The following is a 14,661-nucleotide window of genomic DNA, read 5'->3' as shown; positions in this document are numbered from 1 at the left end:
ACAATGGAACTAAACCAAAAGCAAAGAAGTTTCCTGAATAAACTGAATGCCTCGAAGGCCAGTGTAGCAGGGGCAGGGGTTTGGGGACCATGGTTTCAGGGGACATCTAAGTCAATTGGTATAATAAAATCTATTTAGAAAACATTCTGCATCCCACTTTGAAGAGTGGTGTCTGTGGTCTTAAGTGCTATCAAACGGCCATCTAAGATGCATCTATGAGTCTCATCCCATCTGGATCAAAGGAGAATGAAGAACACCAAGGACACAAGGTGATTACAAGCCCAAGAGACAGAAAGGGCCACATGAACCAGAGGCTACATCATCCCGAGACCAGAACTAAATGGTGCCCGGCTACAACAGATGACTGCCCTGACCGGGAACACAGCAGAGAACCCCTGAGGGAGAAGGAGAGCAGTGGGATGCAGATCCCAAGTTATCATAAAAAGACCAGACTTAATGGTCTGACTGAGACTAGAAGGACCCTAATGGTCATGGCCCCCACACCTTCTGTTGGCCCAGGACAGGAACCATTCCCGAAGCTAACTCTTCAGACATGCATTTTACTGGACAATGGGTTGGAGAGGGATGCTGGTGAGGAGTGAGCTTCTTTGATCAGGTGGACACTTGAGACTATTTTGGTATCTCCTGCCTGGAGGGGAGATGAGAGGGTAGAGGGGGTTAGAAGCTGGCCAAAGGAATACGAAAAGAGAGAGTGGAGGGAGAGAGCAGGCGGGAGGGTAATTGGGAGTATGTAGCAAGGTGTACATAAGTTTTTGTGTGAGAGACTGACTTGATTTGTAAACTTTCACTTAAAGCACAAAAAAAAAAAAAAAAAAAAGATTCTAATGAAGAATCCTGAAAAGTAGGATGGGGGTGGAGGGAATGCTGAACAGAATTTCAGATTTCATGGAATGGAGCCAGCATTTCTGGATCCATGGCAGCTGATTGAACCCCTGAAACTCTTGTGATGAGATAATCTTTAAACCTTAAACCAAAAATACCCCCAGAATTTAAATAATAAAAATAATATCACTTTGTTTTTCAAACCAAACATCTACCCAACTCGACAAGTTAGGAGATGGGGATGGATAAATAGTGGAGCCGACTATTTGAAATAAAAACTTCCAGACAATTGTGAATGATGTTCGGTGTTAGAGTTCAGACTCTTTTAATTTAATCATTTTAATAAGCCTTTTCTTGATTAAGAAGTTTCTGTGGCTTGTGTTTTGAGTGGGGTGCATTGTGCTCTTGTGCTGGGGAATTCATGTAAGCAGGGAAATGAAGAAGCTGCCGAACTAGCTGTAATTGTTAGGACACACCACAGTGGCTGGCCATGGTCACCATAGATGAGGTCATACAGCCTGAGGCCCTATCTCAGAGCTTTAGAGCTGTGTTCTCAGCTCTACCAACTTGTGTGTAAAAAGCACCAGAACAAAAAGACTATCTCATATTACCTCTACCTCATTTTGGGTATTGTTATTCTCGAATAATAATTTTACTGAAAGGAAAAATGAGATTTAGGGATATTAAGGAACTGATCCATGTAGTTAGTGGCAGAACGAAGTTTATTCATTTCTAAGGACAATTTTTCGTTTTTTTTTTTTTTCTTAAAATGGGTGCATTACTGCTTTCAAATTGAGTGACTCAGCAAAGCAAATAGTCAATAAGTTGTTCTGTCTTTGGCCCCTGTGTCTTCATCTTAGCTGAGCTCATATATATCAAGCTCTCTAAACATTGCCCGATATGCATTCAGCATATGTTGGATATACTTCATTACCCATCCACCCCGTTGTTATCAGTGGCCCAGATGTACACAGACTTTAACTCTTCAGAGTACTTGCATTCTGTAAAAATGGTGTGGGAGCGCATCTGACCTTCTCTAACTTCACAAGGGGGAAGGCGAATCAAGATCAACAGCCCAAGGCTGATTGCTATGAGGTAGAGGTCCGACGTACCTCCTTTCTCTGCCATCTTTACCAATTCTGAAACCAACTGTCCCTCCCATGGCACTCTCTACTTCTCTGCTGGGTTTGATAATTTATTGCAGAGGCCACAGAGAACTCACAGACAATACTCAATGATTATAGGGTTTATTAGGGAGATAACGGGTTACAACTCAGGTTAAGGAATGATTAGGTTACAGTTCTTCCATCAAGACAGCCTCTTTTCATTTGTGCTCACAGGCAGGCCTCTCTCAGGCCCTTGGCCTCTGCCCTGCTCGGGCAAGTGTTACAAAGCTCTTTTAGCTCTGCCTGTAAGTACCCAAAGTCACCTCATTCCGCCAGTAAGCCTCAGCCAAAAGGCACTCAGCTTTCTTGTTGCATTGGTGGGGGACCCACTTAGCTGTCTCCTCCTGGTCTCTCCTACTGCTCTTTCTCTGCACCGCTCCTCGCTGTCTTCAGTGTTACAGCTCTCTCTCTGTCTCTCTCAGTCTCCGTGTTCCAGGAGCTTCTCAGTGCAGGGATCCCGGGTCCAAAGGACGTGCTGGCTCTTTTCCCTTGGTGGTGGTGAAATTTCTCCTTGCCCGCCTCTGGGGTGGCTCATTTCAAACTCAGTGGGATGGCAAAACTAACGAGTCCCCCCCTTGGTGGGCCACAATTACCCTATCACACAGTCCCACCCAATCACTTGGGTGACAGTTACAAAACCATAGTGGAAGAGGCCACACAAAAGCTGTCTATCGCACTGCACACTCCCAGTACCTATTTGATTCTTGAAATTTGCAGCTGCTGTCGAGTTGATTCCAACGCATGGCAACCCCATGTGTGCAGAGTAGAACTGTGGAATCTGACTACTAGCTGAAAGATTGATAGTTCAGACCCACCCAGGGGTGCCTCAGAAGACCTGCCTGATGACTTGCGTCTGAAAGGTCACATCCATGAAAACCCTGTGGAGCAGCTCTACTCTGCACACGTGGAGTCACCATGAGTCGGAATTGACTCGATGGCAGCTAACAACATTGCTGTACTGAGAAAAACTGATGTTCAGGTAGTGTCTTAGTTATCTAGTGCTGCTAGTAACAGAAATGCTACAAGCAGATGGCTTTAACAAGGAGACATTTATTTGCTCGCAGTCTGGTAGACTACAAGTCCAAATTCAGGGTCTCAGCTCCAGGGGAAGGCTTTCTTTCTATGTCAGCTCTAGGGGAAGGTTCTTGTCATCAGTCTTCGCTTGGTCTGGGAGCTGCTGAGCGCAGGAACCTCCCGACTCGCTTTCTTGATGGTATGAGGTTCCCCCTCTCTGCTCTCTTCCCTTTCCCTCTCCCTTTGTTTCTTGTAAGATAAAAGGTGGTGCAGGCCACACCCCAGGGAAACTCCCCGTACATTGGATCAGGAATGCGACCTGAGCAGGGGTGTTACATCCTACTGTAATCCTCCTTAACATAAGCTAACCTTATCTCATTAACCACAGGCAAAGATTAGGATTTACAACACATAGGAAAATCACATCAGATGGCAAAATGGTGGACAATCACACAATACTGGGAATCGTGGCCTAGTCAAATTGATACATATTTTGGGGGGACACAATTCAATCCATGACAGGTAGATTGAGTGCCTTTCCCATGACAAGTTAGTAAGAGGTAGATGTGGACTGCTGTATAGGCATCCTGACTGGAGCCTAGCCCAGCCATGCAATACCACTGTCCCTTTGGGACACACTAATTTTTCGCTTCAATGCTGATTCCCTACTCCCCACACTGAGCCTATTATGGTGCTTTCCTCTCTGGGGTGTTCAGTCAATCTCTTCCCCTCCTCTGTCTCTCTCCCTGTCCTTGTTAGGTGCTGTTGTGTTGGCTCAGACTCATGGCAACCCCATGTACAGTGGAAAAAAACGTGGCCTCGTCCTGCATCAACTTCGTGATCATTGGTATGCTCATTTGGTATGCTCAGGTCATTGTTGTGGCTGCTGTGTATTTTAAGTACCTTCCAAAGTAGGGGGCTTGTCTTACAGCACTGTATTGGACAATGGGCTTTTGTGATCCATAAGGTTTCTTCATTGGCTAGTTTTCAAAAGTACATTGCCAGTCCTTTCTTTCTAGTCTGTTTTAGTCTAGAAGCTCCACTGAAACCCATGGGTGACCCTCCTGGTATTTGAATACCAATGGCATAGCTTCCAGCATTATAGCAACATGAAAGCCACAACAGTATGACAAACTGACAGATGGGTGATGATCCCTTTCCTTAGGTATTTTGTATTTGAGAAAGATGCTTTGGAAACAGAAGGGAGGGCTGGCACTACAACTTGCACCCTTGTAGTAAGGGAGGACTGAAGGCCTAGCACTCCCTCTGCTGTCCATTCTGGGTAGGGCAGAGGGCAGGAGCTCTGAACAAAGGCTGGTGCTGGAGTGAAAGACCACAGTCCTGAAATTACCCCAAGAAATGGATGCTGTGGTAAAATTCACAATAATAAGGCAGGAAGCCAACTCTGAGGGAGTTCATTCGACCTACTTGTTATTTGTAGCACCACTAGAAAAAATAAAACATTGTGAGGATTTAAAAAATTTGGTAGAATTATTAGAATACGATTTTTTTTTAAGAATTTTATTTGTAAAAATGCACGTTATTCACATAAAAGGACCTGAGATTTTGAATCAGACACATCCAAGCTCTGTAATTCGTCAGCTTCTTTGACCTTGGGGAAATGACCCCTCACCTCTCTAGCCTCACTTTCTCCTTCTGTGTAAAATAAGTTAGCCAAGTGCCCCTTGTAGTATCTGGAATACAATGAGAGCTACACGGAAAAAGAAAAGAAAGAGAGAAAGAGACAGAGGGATAGTGGACATTAAAAATTTTATAATTTAGGGAGGCAGGGCCAAGATGGCAGAATAGCCAGATGCTTCCTGCGATCCCTCTTACAACAAAGACCCCAAAAAACAAGTGAAATGATTATTTTTAGGACAAGCTAGGAGCCCTGAACATCAAAGGCAAAGTTAGAAAATGGACTGACCGGCAGGCGGAGGGAGAGACGATTCAGAAGTGGAGAGGAATTACTGGACCTGAATTGCCAAGATCCCTCAGGCACCATTCCCAGGAGTGGCTGTGGCGGGCTGGTAGTAGCGTTCAGGCACAGTTTCCTCAGGGAGAAGCAGCTAGCTGCACAGCCTACTAACACCTCTGGAAAGAGAGAAGAAGAGCACTCTTGGCAAAAGCTAAGTACTTGCATATATTTTACTGGGCCCCCAGCCCCCAAGCAAGCTTTGGTTGCTGTTGATTTACCTGAGCCTGAGATAGGCCACATTGAGCACTTGGAGCCATCCTCCTGGCCTTGGAGTAGGAATAAATTCACAATTGGGGAAAAAGATAATTGGCCAGGTCCACTAACCAGGGGAGCTCAGGACAGAAGTGGCTCCTGTCCAGGCATAAATGGTCCATGGGCTTTGGATAACTTTCCTCCCTGCATGGATCTGTGTGCCCCTATGTCAGGAGAATAGGCCCTTGTTGGCAGAATGCAACCATTTCAGCTGTGTGCTGAAGAGGTGGGTGTTTGATATTTCACACCACTTTGCCTATTAAATAGGGTCCTCACCTACCCACATCAGGGGCATAAGGACTGGTGGCTCCACACAGGTCACCCAGCCACCCATGACAGGGGTCCAAGGATAACGGATACCTCCCAGCCCTTAAACCAAAAACATCGGGTGCCCGTGATCCATCTGCGGAACCCACCCACCTGTACCGTCTAGAGAACAGGGATGTGCCTTCCTCACAGATATTTGGGGGTTGGTTTTCAGTCCCCTGCCTTATTCAGAGCGTGACTCGTGCTGTAACCAGGTACCAGTACCTACACCAATCACCCCTGCCCCTCTAAGACTGTAGGACAGTGTCTGTTCCACACACATGATGATCAGCTACCTGGACACCTGAGCTGAATTCATACAAGAAAAGTGAATGGACTGCTAGACTGATATACCTGATAACAGCTCTAGCCATCTGGGGACAGGATGTCAGAGCTTCAAAGCAAAAATAATCAAGCCAGCTCACTCAAGCAACCCATTTGGGCATATCAAAACAAAACAGAGCAAGAAGCTAGGATACATTAAGCAAACATAAAATAAGCTCATACAATAACTTATACATGGCTCAAGTACAACAGTCAATATCAAGTCACAAAAAGAAACAGACCATGATTGCCTCAACAAACTCTCAAAACAAAGAATCAACGGATCTTCTGGATGAAGGTGCCTTCCTGGAATTACCAAATGCAGAACTCAAAAGATTAATATACAGAACTCTTCAAGACATTGGGAACAAAATTAGGAAGGAGATCAGGGAATACGTAGAGCAAGCCAAGGAACATGCAGATAAAGTAGTTGAAGAAATTAAAAAGGTTATTCAAGAACATAATGAAAAATTTTAAAAGCTGCAAGAATCCATAGAAAGACAGCAATCAGAAATTCAGAAGATTAACAGTAAAACTACAGAATTAGACAACTCAATAGAAATCAGAGGAGCAGAATTGAGCAAGTGGAAGGCAGAATTAGTGAGCTTGAAGATGAAGCACTTGGTACCAATATTTTGAAGAAAAATCAGATAAAAGTATTTTAAAAAATGAAGAAACCTTAAGAATCATGTGGGACTCTATCAAGAGAAATAATGTACGAGTGATTGGAGTACCAGAACGGGGAGTGATAACAGAAAATACAGAGAGAATTGTTGAAGATTTGTTGGCAGAAAACTTCCCTCATATCGTGAAAGATGAGAAGATATCTATCCAAGATGCTCACCGAACTCCACATAAGGTGGATTTTAAAAGAAAGTCACCAGGACATATTATAATCAAACTTGCCAAAAAGAAAGATAAAGAGAGAATTTTAAGAGCAGCTAGGGATAAATGAAAAGTCACCTACAAAGGAGAGTCAATAAGAATAAGCTTGGACTACTTGACAGAAACCTTGCAGGCAAGAAGGCAATGGGATGACTTATATAAAGCATTGAAGGAAAAAAAATTGCCAGCCAAAAATCACATATCCAGCAAAACCGTCTCTCAGATATGAAGGTGAAATTAGGACATTTCCAGATAAACAGAAGTTTAGTTTAGGGAATTTGTAAAAACCAAGCCAAAACTACAAGAAATACTAAAGGGAGTTCTTCGGTTAGAAGATCAATAATATCAGGTTTCAACCCAAGACTGGAACACTGGACAGAGCAATCAGATGTCAACCCAGATAGAGAAATCACAAAAATAAATTAAGACAAAAAAAGCTCAAAGCAGGGAAACAGCGATGTCATTATGTAAAAGGAGACAGCATTAAAACAATAAACAGGGACTAAAAAATGTAGCCATAGATCTTTCATATGGAGAGGAAGACAAGTTGATATAAAGAGATAAAAGTTAGGTTTACACTTAGAAAAATAGGGGTAAATATTAAGGTAACCACAAAGGAGACTAACTATCCTACTCATCAAAATAAAATACAGAAAAAAATACAGACACAGCAGAAACAAAATCAACAACAATGAATAAGAAAAGACAATATTTTAAACCAGTCAGCACAAAAAATTAAGTGGGAAACTGTCAACAACACACAAAAAAAGACATCAAAATGACAGCACTAAACTCATAAAAAAAAAAAACACCTATAATTATGCTGAAGGTAAATGGAATAAATGCACCAATAAAGAGACGGTGGCAGATTGGATTAAAAAAAAAAAAAAAAACCATCTGTCTACATGCTGCCTACAAGAGACACACTTTAGACTTAGCGACAAAAACTAAAACTCAAAGGATGGAAAAAAATATATCAAGCAAATAACAATCAACAAAGAACAGGAGTGGCAATATTAATTTCTGACAAAATACACTTTAAAGTTAAATCCACCACAAAGGACAAGGAAGGGCACTATATAATGATTAAAGGGACAATATACCAGGAGGATATAAGCATATTAAATATGCACCCAATGACAGGGCTGCAAGAGACATAAAACAAACTCTAACAGCATTGAAAAGTGAGATGGTCAGCTTCACAATTATAGTAGGAGACTTTGACACACCACTTTTGGTGAAGGACAGGACATCCAGAAAGAAGCTCAATAAAGACAAGGAAGAGCTAAATGCCACAATCAACCAACTTGACCTCATAGACATATACAGAACACTCCACCCAACAACAGCCAAGTATATATTCTTTTCTAGTGCACATGGAACATTCTCTAGAATAGACCACATATTAGGTCATAAAGCAAGCCTTAGCAGAATCCAAAACACTGAAATATTACAAAGCATCTTCTCTGACCATAAGGCCATAAAAGTGGAAATCAATAACAGGAAAAGCAGGGAAAAGAAATCAAACACTTTGAAACCGAACAATACCCTGCTCAAAAACGACTGGGTCATAGAAGACATTAAGGATGGAATAAAGAAATTCATAGAATCCAATGAGAATGAAAACACTTCCTATCAGAACCTTTGGGGAACAGCTAAAGCAGTGCTCAGAGGTCAATTTATATCAATAAATGCACACATACAGAAAGAAGAAAGGGCCAAAATCAAAGAATAATCCATACAACTTGAACAAATAGAGAGCAAAAAAAAAAAAAAAAAAAAAAAAACCCTCAGGCAAACAATAAAAATTATAGCAGAATTAAATGAAATAGAAAACAGAAAAACAATTGAAAGAGTTAACAAGACCAGAAGCTGGTTCTTTGAAAAAATTAACAAAATTGATAAACCATTGGCCAAACTGATAAAAGAAAAACAGGTAAGGAAGCAAATAGCCTGAATAAGAAATGAGATGAATGATATTACAACCGACGCAACTGAAATTACTAGGAGAAATTGTACTCTAACAAATTTGAAAACCTAGAAGAAATGGATGATTTCCTAGAAACACACTACCTACCTTAACTAACACAAACAGAGGTAGAACAGCTAAATAGACCCATAACAAAAGAAGAGATTGAAAAGATAATAAAAAAACTCCCAACAAAAAAATACCTGGTCCGGATGGCTTCACTGCAGAGTTCTACCAAACTTTCACAGAAGAGTTAACACCACTGCTACTAAAGGTATTTCAGAGCATAGAAAAGGACAGAATACTCCCAAACTCATTCTATGAAGCCAGCATATCCCTGATACCAAAACCAGGTAGATGCAAAAATCCTCAACAAAATTCTAACCAATGGGATTTAACAACATATGAAAAAAATAATTCACCATGACCAGGTGGGATTCATACCAGCTATGCAGGGATGGTTCGACATTAGAAAAACAATTAATGAAATCCATCATATAAATAAAATAGAAGACAAGGACCACATGATTTTATCAATTGATGCAGAAAAGGCATTTGAGAAAGTTCAACAACCATTCATGATAAAACCTTTAAGCAAAATAGGAATAGAAGGAAAATTCCTCGACATAATACATAATACATAGCCAACAGCCAACATCATCCTAAATGGAGAGAGTCTGAAAGCATTCCCTTTGAGATCGGGAACCAGACAAGGATGCCCTTAATCACTGCTCTTATTCAACATTGTGCTGGACGCAGGCCCTATTCAGAGCAATTAGGTTAGATAAAGAAATAAAGGGCATCCAGATTGGTAAGAAAGAAGTAAAAGTATCTCTATTTGCAGATGACATGATCTTATACACAGAAAACTCTAAAGAATCCTCAGGAAAACTACTGAAACTAATAGAAGCGTTCAGCACAGTATCAGGATACAAGATAAATATACAAAAATCAGTTGGATTCCTCTACACCAACAAAAAGAACATCGGAGAGGAAATCACCAAATCAATACCATTTACAGTAGCCCCCAAGAAGATAAAACACTTAGGAGTAAATCTTACCAGAGATGTAAAAGGCCTATACATAGAAAACTACAAGACACTACTGCAAGAAACCAAAAGAGACCTACGTAAGTGGAAAAACATACCTTGCTCATGGATAGGAAGACATAACATTATACCAAAAGCTATGTATAGATACAATGCAGTTCCAATCCAAATTCCAATGACATTTTTTGATGAGATGGAGAAACAAATCACCAACTTCATATGGAAGGGAAAGAGGTCCTGGATAAGTAAAGCATTAGTGAAAAAGAAGAATAAAGTGGGAGGCCTCACTCTACCTGATTTCAGAACCTATTATACCGCCACAGTAGTCAAACAGGCTGGTACTGGTACAACAACAGATACACAGACCAATGAAACAGAATTGAGAATCCAGACATAAATCTATCCACGTATGAGCAGCTGATATTTGACAAAGACCCAAATTCAGTTAAATGGGGAGAAGATAGTCTGTTTAACAAATGGAGCTGGCATAACTGTATATCCATCTGCAAAAAAATGAAACAAGACCCATACCTCACACCATGAACAGAAACTAACTCAAAATGGATCAGAGACCTAAATATAAAATCTCTAACAATAAAGATCGTGGAACAAAAAATAGGGACAATGCTAGGACCCTAATACATGGGATAAAGAGTATACAAAACACTACTAACAATGCCGAAGAAAAACTAGATAACTGGGAGCTCCTAAAAATCAAACACCTATGCTCATCCAAAGACTTCACCAAAAAAGTGAAAAGGTTACCTACATATTGGGAAAAAGTTTTTAGTGATGACATTTCCAATCAGTGCCTGATCTCTAAAATCTACATGTTACTGCAAAAACTCAACTACAAAAAGACAAATAACCCAATTAAAAAATGGGCAAAAAATACGAACAGACATTCAGGTAGCTAACAAATATATGAGGAAATGCTCACGATCATTAGCCATTAGAGAAATGCAAATCAAAACTACAATGAAATTCCATCTCACTTCAACAAGGCTGCCATTAATGCAAAAAACACAAAATAATAAATGTTGGAGAGCTTGTGGAGGGACCGGAACACTTCTACACTGCTGGTGGGAGTGTAAAATGGTACGACCGCTTTGGAAATCGATTTGGCGCTTCCTTAAAAAACTAGAAACAGAATTACCATATGATCCAGCAATCCCACTCCTTGGAGTATATCCTAGAGAAATAAGAGCCTTCACACGAACAGATATATGCACACCCATGTTCATTGCAGCACTGTTTACAATAGCAAAAAGATGGATGCAACCAAGGTGCCCATCAATGGATGAATGAATAAATAAATTGTGGTATATTCACACAGTTGAATACTACGCATGGATAAAGAACAGTGATGAATCTGTGAAACATTTCATAACATGGAGGAATCTGGAAGGCATTATGCTGAGTGAAATTAGTCAGTTGCAAAAGGACAAACATTTTATGAGACCAATATTGTAAGAACTGGAGAAATAATTTAAACAGAGAAGAAAATATTCTTTGATGGTTACAAGGAGGGGGAGGAAGGGAGGGAGGAGGAGCAGTTTTCACTTGTTACATAGTAGATAAGAATTATTTTAGGTAAAGGGAAAAGCAACACAATTCAGGTGAGGTCAGCACAACTGGACTAAACTAAAAGCAAAGAAGTTTCCTGAATAAACAGAATGCTTCGAAGGCCACTGTAGCAGGGGCGGGGGTTTGGGGACCATGGTTTCAGGGAACATCTAAGTCACTTGGCATAATAAAATCTATTAAGAAAACATTCTGCATCCCACTTTGGAGAATGGCATCTGGGGTCTTAAACGCTAGCAAGCGGCCATCTAAGATGCATCAATGGGTCTCAACCCACCTGGATCAAAGGAGAATGAAGAACACCAGAGACACAAGGTAATTATGAGCCCAGGAGACAGAAAGGACCACAGGAACCAGAGACTACATCAGCCTGAGAGCAGAAGATCTACATGGTGCCTGGCTGCAACCCGTGACTGCCCTGACAGGCGACACAAGGAAGAACCCCCGAGGGAGCGGGAGAGCAGTGGGATGCAGACCCCAAATTCTCATAAAAAGACCAGGCTCCTCTGGCGTGCCTAGTAAATATTGTTCTCACGAAAACGGGCAGGAATGCAAGATGTCAAAAGAACAGGTATGTACGTTTAGAATTTCTGGTCGGGCATGGTGTATACACATCCGCTCACATTCCATTGTCTGAATCATGTCACCTTGCCAGGCTTGACCATGGGACCTGGAAACATACTCCACCCACAAGGAGGCAGAGCAAAAGAGGGGCTACATAATGCACTTAAGAGGGAGTGAGCAGAAATCTGGGAGCAAAATTACAATCTTCCACATCCCTGAAGCCTTCTTTGACCATCCCTTTCCATCATCTGTTTTTTCATCTTCTTATAGCACCTAGGAAACCCTGGTGGCGTAGTGGTTAAGTGCTACAGCTGCTACCCAAGAGGTTGGCAGTTCAAATCCACCAGGCGCTCCTCAGAAACTCTATGGGGCAGTTCTCTGTCCTAAAGGGTCGCTATGAGTGAGAATCGACTCGATGGCAGTGGGTTTGGTCTTTTTTTTTTTTTTAATAGCACCTAACCAAAAAAAAAAAAAAAAAATTTATTGTTCATACCGCTCACAATGTTCTCCTAATTATAAGTTGTTTTTAGGTGCCTTGAGTCAATTTTGAGTCACAGCGACCCTGTAGGACAGAGTAGAGCCCTATATGGTTTTCTAGGCTCTAATCTTTTTTTTTTTTTTTAATCTTTACAGGAGCAGATTGCCAGGTCTTTCTCCCATGGAGCTGCTGGGTGGGTTTGACTTAGTTGCCGAGCACTTAACTGTTATACCACCAGGACTCCTACTTAATTATATAGGGTTTTATATTAGTCAGAGTCCTGGTGGCAAAGTGGTTAAGGGCTTGGCTGCTAATCAAAAGGTTGGCAGTTCAAATCCACCAGCAGCTCCTTGGAAACCCTTTGCCCTATAGGGTCACTATGAGTCAGAATGGACGGGACGGCAACGGGTTTTATATTAGCCTTCGGTTTTGTTGTTGTTAGTTGCCGTCAAGTCGATTCTGACCCATGTCTCCATAGGGTTTTCAATGGCTGATTTTTCAGAAGTAGATTGCCAGGCCTTTCTTCAAAGGTCACTTGAGTGGACTAAAACTGCCAACCTTTAAGTTAGCTTCCAAAAGCAAACCACTTATGCCAACCAGGGACCTAAGCTTGAGAAGGCCAAAAGAGAATCAAGCCTGCTGCTGTGGAATCACTTCCTACTCATAGTGGCCCTGGAGGACAGACTGCCACATCTTTCTACTGTGGATCCACTGGTGAAAAACACTGCAGCACCAGCGCTCGTTAGCTTAAGAGTAGGAACCATGAATTATATTTCTCTTAAATCTTTTAGCAAGGTGCTGAGAACGCCTTAGTTCCTCAGTGTAATTAACTAAGGGGTTGTTAGAGTCTATGTGATAAAATCACTAGCCACGTCAATTTTCTTACGGAAGCTGTATGGTTTTTGAGGGTGAGTTTAGGAGATATCTGCCTATTTTACATATGTGGGAAGCTATACCTTTTAAATGTTACCAGGAGGGTAAGCAAAAAAGAGGAAGACCCTCAAAGAGATGAATTGGCACGGTGGCTGCAACAACAATTATGAGGGTGGCACAGGACCGGGCACTGTTTTGTTCTGTTGTACATGGGGTCACTATGAGTTGGAACTGACTCAATGGCACCTAACAATGACAACAACTAGGTGGTAGCATAATTTAGTTAGACATAATATACTAAGATCCTGAATTTTTGTTATTAGCTAAACATTTTGCTTATTAATGATGCCTCATTTTTTTTTAAATTTTATTGTGCTTTAGATGAAAATTTAAAGCGCAAATTAGTTTCTCATTCAAAAATTTATACACAAATTATTTTGTGACATTGGTTGCGATCCCCAGAATGTGTCAGCACTCTCCCACTTTCCACCCCGGGTTCCCCAGGTCCATTCGTCCAGTTTTCCTGGCTCTTCCTGACTTTTTGTCTTTACTTTTGGGTGTGTTGCCCATTTGGTCTCATATATTTGATTGAAAACCAAAAAGCTTGTTCCTCAGATGTGTTTTTGTTTTATAGGCCTGATGTTTGGCTTAAAGGTGAACTTCCGGAGTGGCTTCAGTACTTGAGTTAGCAGGGTATTCAGGGGCCATTGTCTTGGGCGTTCTTCTTGTCTAGTAATTCTGTTCTTTTCTTGTGAATTTGAATTTTTTTATACATTTTTCTCCTCTCTGTCTGGGACCCTCTATTATGATCCCTGTCAGAGTTGTAGGTGGTGGTAGCCAAGCACCATCTAGTTCTACTGGGCTCAGGCTGGTGGAGGCTCTTGTAGAGTAATATTTTCCTTGTGTCTTTGTTTTTTTTTTTCATTTTCCTTTGCTCTGGACGGGGTGGGACCAATAGATGTATTTTAGATGGCCGCTTGCAAGCTTTTAAGACCCCAGACGCTACTCACCAAAGGTGAATGTAGAACATTTTCTTATAAACTATGTTATGCTAATTGATCTAGGTGTCCCCCAAGTAAATTCTGAATTTGCCAGAAGATTCTAGTCAGTTATTACTAGCAGCTCTTAGGCAAAGGAGACATCTAGTCCATGAAGAAATTGAGCCAAATGTGTTCCATTATCAGATGGTATGCATTTTTTTTTCCTTCTGTAAAGTGAATTAATCAAAGAATCGAGTTTGATCACATAGTTGTTAGAAGTCAGCTCTTTATTGTACCATCTTGTAAAGCATTCTGTGACTAAATGCCAATCCCCGAGTAGCTTCTGTTTTAGCCAGGATGCCCAAGGTTAGGTGCACTTAAACTGCCCTGGGCATC

This window comes from Loxodonta africana, chromosome 3 (assembly GCF_030014295.1).
Source record: "Loxodonta africana isolate mLoxAfr1 chromosome 3, mLoxAfr1.hap2, whole genome shotgun sequence".
Lineage (NCBI taxonomy): Eukaryota > Metazoa > Chordata > Mammalia > Proboscidea > Elephantidae > Loxodonta > Loxodonta africana.
The sequence above is the reverse complement of the archived record's forward strand: the minus strand, read 5'-3'. Positions refer to the sequence as shown.